Source organism: Emydura macquarii, unplaced genomic scaffold (genome assembly GCF_026122565.2).
Source record: "Emydura macquarii macquarii isolate MOO-44397 ecotype Brisbane River unplaced genomic scaffold, CSIRO-AGI_Emac_v2 contig_63, whole genome shotgun sequence".
NCBI lineage: Eukaryota > Metazoa > Chordata > Testudines > Chelidae > Emydura > Emydura macquarii.
The window spans coordinates 23,977-34,721 of record NW_027130200.1 but is presented as its reverse complement, the minus strand read 5'-3'; positions in this window follow the sequence as shown (position 1 = coordinate 34,721).

Here is a 10,745-nt window from a genome sequence, read left to right as displayed (position 1 = left end):
TAAGCAGCCCCTGTGCCCAGCCCAGAGGGGCCGCGTCTCAGCGCCGGTTAGCATTTAGCTTCCTTTCTCCTGTGGGTGCAGGTGGGGGACCCGGCGCGGAGGGGGAGCCGAGCCCAGCCCGCGGGCAGGGGACCGGAGCAGGCGTCTGCGAGTGCCCAGGTCAGTGTCCCGGCCAGCCGGGGTGAAGGGGGGGAGGTGCCGTACACCCCCCGCACCCGGTGACGTCTCCTGTCATTTCAGGCCGGTCGGGGTCACGGCGCCAGCTCAGAGGAGACCTCGGGGCCGGGGCCAGACACAAAGGGCTGTGCTCCTGCAATGGCGTCGCCCCCCACGGGCAGGGCAGGGGTGAGAGCAGCTCCTAGCATCGGGGGGAAGGGCAGGGGGCGGGGCCAGAGATTCGGGGCTACGGGGACAGAGGCAGAGAACCGGCTTCAGGGAATGGGAGGAGGGGCTGGAGTCTGGTCACAGGGTGCAAGGATGGGGGTTGGGACGGGGGCTGGGCAGGGACTGCGGCTGACACTGAGGGAGGGACGGGGTTGGTAGTGGGGTGCAGAGAAGGGGGTGGGGACGGGTGCAGGGATCAGGGGCTGGCACAGAGGGGAAGGGGGCAGGGATTGGGGCTGGCACTGTGGGGGTCTGGGCTCTAGCGGGGGTACGAGACACTCCTGCTAACACCCCCGGTCTCTCCCGCAGGGCGTCACCCCCAGGGCAGGGGCCGAGGGCGCCAGCAGCACAGGTGCAGACAGCAGCGGTGCCGCGAGTTCCCGACCCGGTGCCGGCAGCAGGGCCTGGCGAAGGGGCTGCTGCTGCCCCTCTAGCTGCCCTGCCCGGGGCCCGTGGGGCGCTGAGTGGAGCCAGTGGGGGTGTCTCACCGTCACCCTCTCAATAAAACCCCGGTCAAGGGGACGCTCCCGTCTCGTCTCTGTGTGTGGCTCCTTCACCCCCACCTCTGAACCCACTGGCAGGGGCAAAACTACCTGCTGACGCCTCCCTCCAGGGGCTGCCCCAACCCCTCCCCCCCTGCTCCCAACAGCACGCAGGGGGTGGGGGCAGCAGCTGTCACTCACCCCTGGGAGTGTTAACTCTGAAGCCTAGTGATGGCAGCTGGGGTCAGCGCCCGTAGCCAGCCGTGGGTGTGAGGAGGAAGAGGTAGCCTGGGGTGTCCCAATGACAGGGTGGTAGAGCTGGGGGCCAGTGGGGGCAGGAGGAGGTACCCCCACTCCCAGCAGAGGGTTGCACAGTGCCGGCTCTAGGAAGGGCCGGAGGGGGTGACCGTACCGAGGTCAGAGGCTGTGAGCCGGGGGTGACGGGGCAGGAGGGGACCTGGCTGATACCTTGTGTCTCCTTCTGCCAGTCGGGGTCGCAGCAGCAAGGCCAGGTTCAGTATCTAGGGGCCTGTCGACAATAGACGCCCAAACCGGCTCCAGCCCCAACCCAGCACCCGGGACAGTCACAGCCACCCCTGGGCGCCGTGAGAGGCCGCGCTGCCCCGCTCGCCTGCAGAGACTGAGCGTGGGACAGAGACGTTAACACACGGGACAGTGACCCGGCCGTACCGCGGGAAACGCCGGAGCAGGAGCCACACGCGTGAACCACGAGGAAAACCCCCGCCCGGAGCACGTGGGGCCGTTTCCACTGGCCTCAGGGTCTGAACTGCAGGAACCAGAAGTTCCTTTAATGTGACCCCCGCCCAGCCCCCGTCACAGGTGCCCTCAGTCAGCGCAGAGCCAGCACTTAGAGGGGAGCTGCACAGGTCACCGCCTGCCCTGGAGGAGGCGGGGGGGAAATGCCCTTTGCTGGCTCTGCTGTCCAGCCGCTTCGCCGGCCGTTCCTGGCTCCGCCGGCCGCCCTGCCAGCGTCACCAATGCCACCAGCACCGCCTGCTGCCGCCTGCTTCTCTGGGGTCGGTGCCTGCACCGAGCTCAGCACGGGGGTGTTTGCGTCACACCTGGAACCGGGCCCTGGATTTTACCCCCTTCGGCACTTGTGGGGTCTGATTTCCATCCTCCAGGGAACGTCTCCCCATTAGCCCCAGCGCTGCTCCCCCCGGGCATTGGCCAGGGCAGGACACCTGCCTGGTGCCTGGGGTGCGCCCCAGCTACCAGCCCGGCTTCTGCCCCGGGCACCGGCTGAGTCACTCCCGCCTCGCAAAGCTCAGCCCGGTGGCCACGGTATGAGTGGAAGGCCGGCAGCCTCCCCGGCGGGGCAGAGATGGGTCAGGGCAGTGCCTGCGTGTCCCTTGTCTGCCCATGCCCATGATGCCATCCGTGTGTCTGTCTGCTCGACCCAGTGTCTTCCTATCCCTGTGTCCATGTCTGCGTCTCCCCACCGCCAGCGTCTGTGTGTCCCCATATCTATGTGTCCCAGCATCTCTGTGTCCCCATAGCTGTGTGTCCCAGTGTCTGTGTGTCCCACTGTCTGTGTTTCCCCATGCACCCACCCGCGGCGTCAGCCCAGCCCCCGCTCACACTCACAACCGGGGGTCGTGGGCTAAATTTGGACATTTCATTTTATTACAAACACGGCGGCAATCACAGCGAAGCACCCCCCCGTCAGACAACCCCCCCCCGCCCCCATGCACAATCATCACACAGTGAGCAACACAAGCACCCACCCCATAGCCGGGACACCATTTGACAGCGTGAGACTGAGGGATGGGGGTGCAGAGAGCTGGAGGAGGGAGCTGGCATGTGGGGGGCTGAGTGCTATGGGGCAATGGTGCCGCCTCACCAATGCACTGGGGCTGCCTGGCACGCCAGAGCCATCCCCTGCACCCAGCCAGCACTGACAGCATGCCCTGAGACGGGGGGTGTCAGCTATTATCCATCAGCTCCCCCTGCACAGCTCCCCCGCCCGCCCCCGACCCCATGAACCCAGGAGTCCTGGCTCCCATCCCTCCCCCCGAACTCTAACCACTAGACCCCACTCCCCTCCCAGAGCCAGGGAGAGAACCCAGGAGTCCTGATGCCCTCAGCCGGGGAGGGTCTCACACTCGTTTTGCTCAGGGGGCAGTTGCCCTGCATGGGGGGCAAAGGGGCAGGTGGGAGGTGCTGTGTTGGGGAGGAGCTGCAGCAGCTCCCTGGGTGGGGGGACGGGAGGGGAGGCAGACACCCAGCGGGGGTGGGGGGATGGCATCGATTCCTGAGGTCCCAAGCAAATCACGGTCATTTCTTCCTGATTTCTGAGTAGACGGTGCTGCTGGCCGGGAGGGGCTGGGGTCCGGGCGGTAGTTTCTGGTCTCCCGCGGTGAAGGCTAGTGTAGAATATTGAATGTCTTCCTTACCCTGAAAGGCAGGCAAGCCGGATCAGGAAGAGAACCCAGGAGTCCTGACTCCTAGCCCCCTCCCTCCCTCCCTCCCCCTGCTTGCACCAGGAGGGTGACACTGAAGTCAGACGTCCCAACCAGCCACAAACAGTGCTTCTGATTCCCCACACTGGTTATCAAGAAGCCAAAATACAAATGCACACAGCCCCCTTCACTGCATTTCAGCCTCTGGCTCCCAGTCAGCCACTAGGTCCAGTAAAGAGACCAGTTCTTTAACTCTCTGCTCTTTACTAAAAAGGTTCTCCTGACCCCAAGAGGTCAGCCACAGCACCAGAGCAATGTAAGTTTGGAGCTTACCCAAACTACCGTGCTGGCAGCCAATCCTCTAGTAACTAACTAAAGGTTTATTGTAAAAAGAAAGAATTAAACCATAAGAGAAATGTTACAGGGTCAAAGCAAATCAGATACATACACATGATTGAAAGTCCAGCTACATCAGGTTTCTAGAAGAGATGTGGAGCTGCAGCTTGTACAGTTCCCCTCTGGTGCACACCCAGTACCTGGATGGTCTCAGTCCTTTGTTTCACAGCTTCAGCTGCAGATAACTTCAGCTGCAGGGTCGTAGGTGGCTGAAGGCTGAACAGGATTGAAAACAAAATGGATCCCGGGCACCTTTTATGTCCTCTGGCATTGGCCATGCTGCCTGTGGAATTTTACAGGAACCAAAATGGAGTCCAGAGTCACATGAGTAAGTCCTGGTGACTCATCAGGTGTATCCCTGGCTTCTCTCCCTGGGTCCCTTGCACCTGGGAATGTCTTGATGGACCATTGAGCAGGCCACTGTCCTGCAGCCATCCTGTCTGGGGTGTGACCAGACACAGCACAATTTGAAATAGACACAGCAACCATATCCCATAACACATGAACAGAAACATCCTCATCTGACTCAGCACATCACAGCCTTTCCAACAGCACCTGGCATGGCACATCTCACATGGGTTATTATAATTTGGACACACTGATGTCAAACAATATCATACATCCCCCCACCGCCAATCCAGCCAGCGTCACAGAAGCGCCAAAAGAAGACACACTGCGGGGAGCACTCGCCGGCACCGAAGCCGGCTAAGAACAGTTCAGGGAAGCTGAAGTCAGCCCGGAAGGGGTCTGTGCCGTGTGGGCATCAAGCCTGGCACCTGCGCCGATGACGACTCCAGGGAGCAGCAGGCCCTGTGCCACCTATTGGTCCCCTCCACGCCGGATGCATTCCAGGTGACGAAGGGCCCATTGGCCATGCCGGAGCTGCCTGCACCACGAGAGGGTAGCCCCCCCGAGGAGCGGATGCCCCAGCTGGGGCTCCGTTAAAGGGGATGTTAGCGGCTACGCAACCGCTGTGTCTCCCATCAAGTGTTTGCTGCTCGCCAGCCTCGTGGCGCTCGTCAGGTTCTCAGCACCTGTCTCCGGAGCCGCGCTGAGAGAGATCGGGTTTGCGTTTCCAGTCTCTGGATGCTAGGCACCAGTCCCTGGAGCGCCGGCATCGATCCCTGGAGCGCCTGCATTGATCTTTGGACCCCACAGTTTGCCGAGCCCGCGGCGTCACGAGTTGCAGCATGCACCAGGTCACCGGAGCCCTGGCACTGCTCCAGTCATTACCGGAAACCGAAGGACGACGCGGCCAAGATGTAGCAACGCTGCGGCTCCGGATACGCTCCCCGACGCTGGAGCTCCGGCGCAGAGATGCAGAGACGCGGATGCACTGGTGCTCCCGGGGTCACCGGGATAGACTGCTTCGGACTCAGGGGAGGAAATTATAGTCCTCTCAAAGGCGCAGACTACAAAGCCCCTGTGGGTTTCCCCGTGCACCATAGAGGGAGGTGGACTCCAGGTCAATGGACTGGACCCTGGCAACCCTGGACCCCGCGGGGATTCCCCATTCCACGGTGCCCAACCCACTCTCGTCCGCGGGAACTTCGGTGCCATGCTCGTCGAAAGACCCTGCCACGGCACTGGCCTTAGACATCGACTCGGAGCATGAGGAGTCGCTCTCGGGGAGTGCGTTGGTGACACGCCCCCAGCGCCCCAGACAAGGCGGTGGCGGGCCCCTCGCTCGCTGCCCTGCGGGACGATTATCGGTGCATCAGGAGCTGCTGACACGGGCAGCAGCCAACCTGGGCCTTTACCCAGAGCAGCGCAGAGACCCCGTGGCTGAGCTCTGTGGTGTCCTGGCGTCCACAGCCCCATCCAGGGCGGCTCTCCCGGGCACGAAGGGGCAGCGCAGCTGGCGAGGGTTTGTGCAAACCCGGCATCTGAGGCGGGCAGAGAACAGTGCTGTGTGCTCGCTAAGCGCTTCCAACACCTGTCCACGCCCGTCCCCGGGTTCGCTGGAGGGCGCGGCGGCCACGAGCACCACAGGCAGGGCACGTGAGCGTCACAGCAGAGAACACGGAGGCAAAGCAGCTGATTGCCGTGGTCGGACGCGGTACTGGACACCAGCCTGCAGCCGAGTGTCCAACCAGCCGGCGTGTGAACATCCGGCAAGCGCTGGAGAAGTTCATCGACTCGCTGCCCGTCCTCCAAACGAGAGTTCGAGGCCACCCTGGAGGAGGGTGGGACGCTGGCCAGGGCCTCCTTGCCGGCGGATTCAGATGTGGCGACTTGTTCGCTGCCCTCGGTGTGAAGGATGCTGATCTTCACATGGCTCTTTCCACAATTCCTGCGGTTTGCAGCGGGAGCCGGCGCTGCCAATTCACGGTCCTCCCCTTCCGCCTTTCCACGGCCCCTCACGTGTTCACTGAGCACGCGGCGCTGGGACCGCCCTCCGCAGGCCAGGCAGTGCAGGGGATTCCTTACCGGGACGCCTGGCTAATCAAAGGCCGCTCGAGAGCACAGGTCCATCACGACCCTGGAATCGTGAGAGACACGTGTCGGGCGCTGGGCCTGCATCGCTGCTCCTGCCGGCACAGAGAATAGTCCGTGGGGCGCCCTAGACTCTATTCAAGCCAAGCGCTGCGGCCCGGCACCAGAGTCCAGGCTCTGGCAGGACGTCTGGCCAGTCTACGGGCCCCTCTCACCACGGCGAGGGTTTGTTTCAACCTCCTGGGGCATCTGGCACCTCAAACGTCTGCGGTGCGCTGCGGCAGGCTGCGGTTGTGGCCGCTCCAGATGTGGCTGGGAGGTGAGTGTGTGGGGGGGGGGTGACGGGAACCCTGTCCAGGGGGTGTCTGGAGGGGAGTATCCCGTTGCCAGCCACCTGTGCAGTGGCCGTAACCGCAGCTTGCTCACGTCCACTCTGGTTTTGGTGAGTCCCCAGCTGTGCCGCGGGCGCTGGGCAGGAGTTCCCGGGCGTGGGGATGGCAGCTCTGCTCGGCCGCATCCTGCGTGGTCCTGAGCTAGCTGCGTGATGGCAGAGCGGGACGTGAAGGTGTGTAGAGACGGACACACAGCGACCACACAGACATCCTGGCCAGGCACACGCGCCAGGAAAGCTGCCGAGGACGCCTGGGCCCTGGTGGAATGGGCTGACAGGGACACGACTCCGGCGTGTTCATAGTGGGCGCCAATGCAGGCTGAGATCCAGGAGGATGGGGTGGATGCAGCCTCAGCCAGTTTGCAGCTGACACTGAGCTGGGGTCAATGGTAGATACCCTGGAGGGCAGGGATGGGATACAGAGAGACCTAGACAAATGGGAGGATTGGGCCAAAAGAAATCTGCTGAGGTTCAACAAGGACAAGTGCAGAGTCCTGCACTGAGGATGGAAGAATCCCATGCACAGCTACAGACTGGGACCGACGAGCTAGGCAGCAATTCTGCATAAAGGACCTGGGGTTATAGTGGACAAGAAGCTGGATATGAGTCAGCAGTGTGCCCTGGGTGCCAGGAAGGCTAATAGCATATTGGGCTGCATTAGTAGGAGCATTGTCAGCAGATGGAGGGCAGTGATTATTCCCCTCTATTCAGCATTGGTGAGGCCACATTTGGAGTATTGTGTCCAGTTTTGGGCCCCCCACTACAAAAAGGATGTGGAAAAGTTGGAGAGAGTCCAGTGGAGGGCAACACAAAAGATGAGGGGGCTGGAGCACAAGACTTATGGGGAGAGGCTGAGGGAACTGGGCTTGTTCAGTCTGCAGAAGAGAAGAATGAGGGGGGATTTGATAGCAGCCTGCGACTACCTGAAAGGGGGTCACAGGGAGACTGGAGCTAGGCTGTTCTTATGGTGCCAGACACAGAACTAGGAGCAACGGTCTCACGCTGCAGTGGGGCAGGTCTAGGGTGGATATTCGGCGGGTGGAGCACTGGGGTTGGTTACTAGGGAGCTGGGGGAATCTCCATCCTTCGAGGTGTTTAAGCTGCGGTTGGACACAGCCCTGGCTGGGAGGGTTTAGCTGAGGTTGGTCCTGCTTTGAGCAGGGGCTGGACTAGACACCTCCTGGGTTCCTTCCACCCCTCGTCTTCTCTGGGTCTGTGACATTCGCTGCGAGGAGCCTGGCCTGCCCTTCGTCCTGTCCGCAATCACCGCGCAGAGCTGCGTGGAGCCGCGCAGAGTCTGGCCCTAGGATGGAGAAGGCCAGAGGCCGTACATGGGGCGAGTGCAGGCGTCTCTCCATCGCTGCTGTGCGGCTCGGGGCAGAACGCCGGCAGGACGATGCCGGATCGACGGGAAAGTGGGAAGCGACCGTGGGCAGGAACGCGGGAGGAGGGCGCAGCTGCACCGTGTCCTTGAGAAACACGGCGTCAGGCGGCTGCGAGGTCAGGACCTTTCCCCCCGACACGCTGCGTGCAGAGCTGACGCTGCTGGACACGCAGCTTCAGGACACGCGCCTGAGCGAGCAGGAGGCCGGGTTGGAAGGCGGAGCTGTGAGCCGAGACAGGAGCAGGGGCAGGTCCCGGGAACCGGCTCTAGTCGGAGCAGAGAGCCTTTCTGTGCCGGGCCTGGGGGCTCATCTGGAGCAGCCGGGAACCTGGCGAGAAGGGGGGGCTGCAGCCAAGGGCCGTGCTCGGAGCAGCGGGGGCTGCGGGGTCCCTAGGGCCTGGCACAGCAGGGGGGGCTGGGGGATGGGCAGGCCAGGCCAGGCCAGGAGCCCTGGAGAGCCGGGAGAGACACTCACGGTCACAGGCCGGCCTGGCCCAGCGAGAGCCGGGCTGGGGGCGTCGCTTCCCTGCACTGCGGGACATTTGCTTTGCAAAGATGCAGAGGGGCGCCCGCTTGTGGGGAGAGCCATGGGCTGGGCGGGGGCTACGGGAGAGCAGGAGGTGGGGGAGGGCTGGGAGCCCGGACGCCTGGGTCCCCCCGGCTGGCCGTGGCCGTTTTGCTGACGCAGAGGCCAGACGGCTGGACACAGTTCCTCTTTGTGGTGATTGCCTCGTGTTTGTTTAGCGTGAATCGCAGGAATTTGGGAAAAAACCAACGAAACCAAGTGGCTTCACCCAAGGCAGCCCCCACCCTCCCCTGTGCGATCCCCCTTCGTGCCTCCCCCCGTCCCACATAGACCCCTCGCTCGGCCCCTCCCCCAAGCTCTGATTCACTGAGTGGGCCCGGCACGTTCCCACCTGTCTGCCCCCCCCAGGGCAAAGACACGGGCTGGTCCTGCCGTGCCGGGCTGGGAGCTTGGGAAGACCAGGTCCCGATGGGGGGTTGGGGGCCACCAGGAAGCCGGGCCCCTGGGGAACCTGCCTCAGGCTGGGCCACACAGAACCACGACCCCAGGCTCGGCCGAGCCACGGGCTGGTCCCCCCACCCTCATTAGCCCCCCGACCCCCTTCCACCGGGCGCGAAATGGGGGCTCCGAGCTGGTCATGTTTCACACTCGCTGTGCAGGGGTGTGACGAGCAGCTGCGCCCCAGCAAGCCGGACAGCTAGACAGCCGCTCTCCCCAGACAGATGGACGGACGGACATGCAGACCTGGGCATTGGGGAGGGGAAGTTTCCAGCTGTGAAAACTCCAGATTCCACCCCCCCCTTGCTGGCTAATGCAAGACTGGGAAGGGGGCCGGATGCCTGGGGTCCCACACAACACCCCCCCAGTAGTGACTCCTGTCCACATACACCCCCCCCACCTGGGAGGACAGGCTACAGGGGAACATGACGGGGGGGGGAGGTTGTACACGACCCGGACACCTGGGTCCCCAAGATGAAGAGCCACCTAGTGACCCCCCCACTCTCTCAGTGCCAGGAGTGCATGGAGGGAAGGTGAGTGGGGGAGGGGTGCATGTCCACGCCCGGATGCCTGGGTCCCCTGGCAGTGCTGCCCTGGAGCAGACGTCACCGAGCTGCACCCGCCCCTGTGGGACTCTGCCCGGTTACTGGCCTTGGACTGTTTCCTTATTGCAGGGGAATTACCCTCCCCCCGCCCCAGAGATGTGACACGGGGGGGGGGGGGGGGGGGGCACCCGCTCGGCACAGACCTGGGCAGCTGTGGGGGCTGGTTTGGCTACACCAAGGCCCCGAGCAAGTGCCCTGGGGGGGGGGGGCACCTAACATGGGAGGGGCCAAGGGATCCCCTCCCCCATAGCCCCAGACATGGCTAGTGTGAGTGACAGGTGCCCACAGGGCTGACTGGAGGGGGAGGGGCAGGGGCATTGCATGGGAAAGTGGGGGTTGGAGGAGGAGGAAGGGGGTGAATGGGGAGGGGAAGTGGGGAGCGGCTGGCCTGGGTGACAAGGGAGGGGGAGGGGAAGTGGTTGGGTGTCTCTGGCCTGGGGGGGCCGATGGGAACCTGTGGGGCGGGTTCTGCTGTGGGGCCTGCAGGGGAGGGGAAAGGGGCTGGGCAGGGAGGTATCCTTAGCAGTGGGAGAATCCAGCCCGACAGCCTGCCGCACTCGCCCCCCAACCTCAGCACCCCCAGATCACGGCGCCCTGGACCTGGGGACCTGGCGACCCCTGGACCAGGGCAGCGTCAGCGTCTCCAGGGTGTTTCTGGACGGGCGTTAGCCAAGCCCCGGGTCTCGGTCTGGGCGCAGGGGTGAGGGCGACGCTCCGGGTGCAAGGGACAGGCCGGGCTAGAGGCGTGAATGGCCCCTCTGGGGTGAAACCTACGGATCCACCTGCCCTGGGGGTGATAGGAGCCAGGCCCCATCAGGGAAAAGCCCCGTGCCCCATCCCCTGCCCCGGGCCAGTCCATCCCCTGCCCTGATCCAGCCCATCCTCCATCCCAAGCCAGCTCCAGGCCAGTGCCATCCCCCCCCAGCAGGCGGAGGGGATGTGGGTGGGTGCGGGGGGAGGGGGATCCAGGAGGACTCTGTGGGGCTGCCCTGCCTGTGGATCCAGGTCCCAGCAAAGACCCCCCCGCTCGGATCCAGGTGGGTCCCACTGCAGAGACCCGCAATGGGGCAAACCCCGCCAGGTGGACGGCTCCGGGCGTGGGATTCTCTTGGCAGGGGAGACATGGGGGGGGGAGCAGCCAGAGCTGGGGTGCCAGAGACCCACACCCCAACACGGCACAGAGACGCTAGACACACACTTGCAAGCGATACACTGCACAC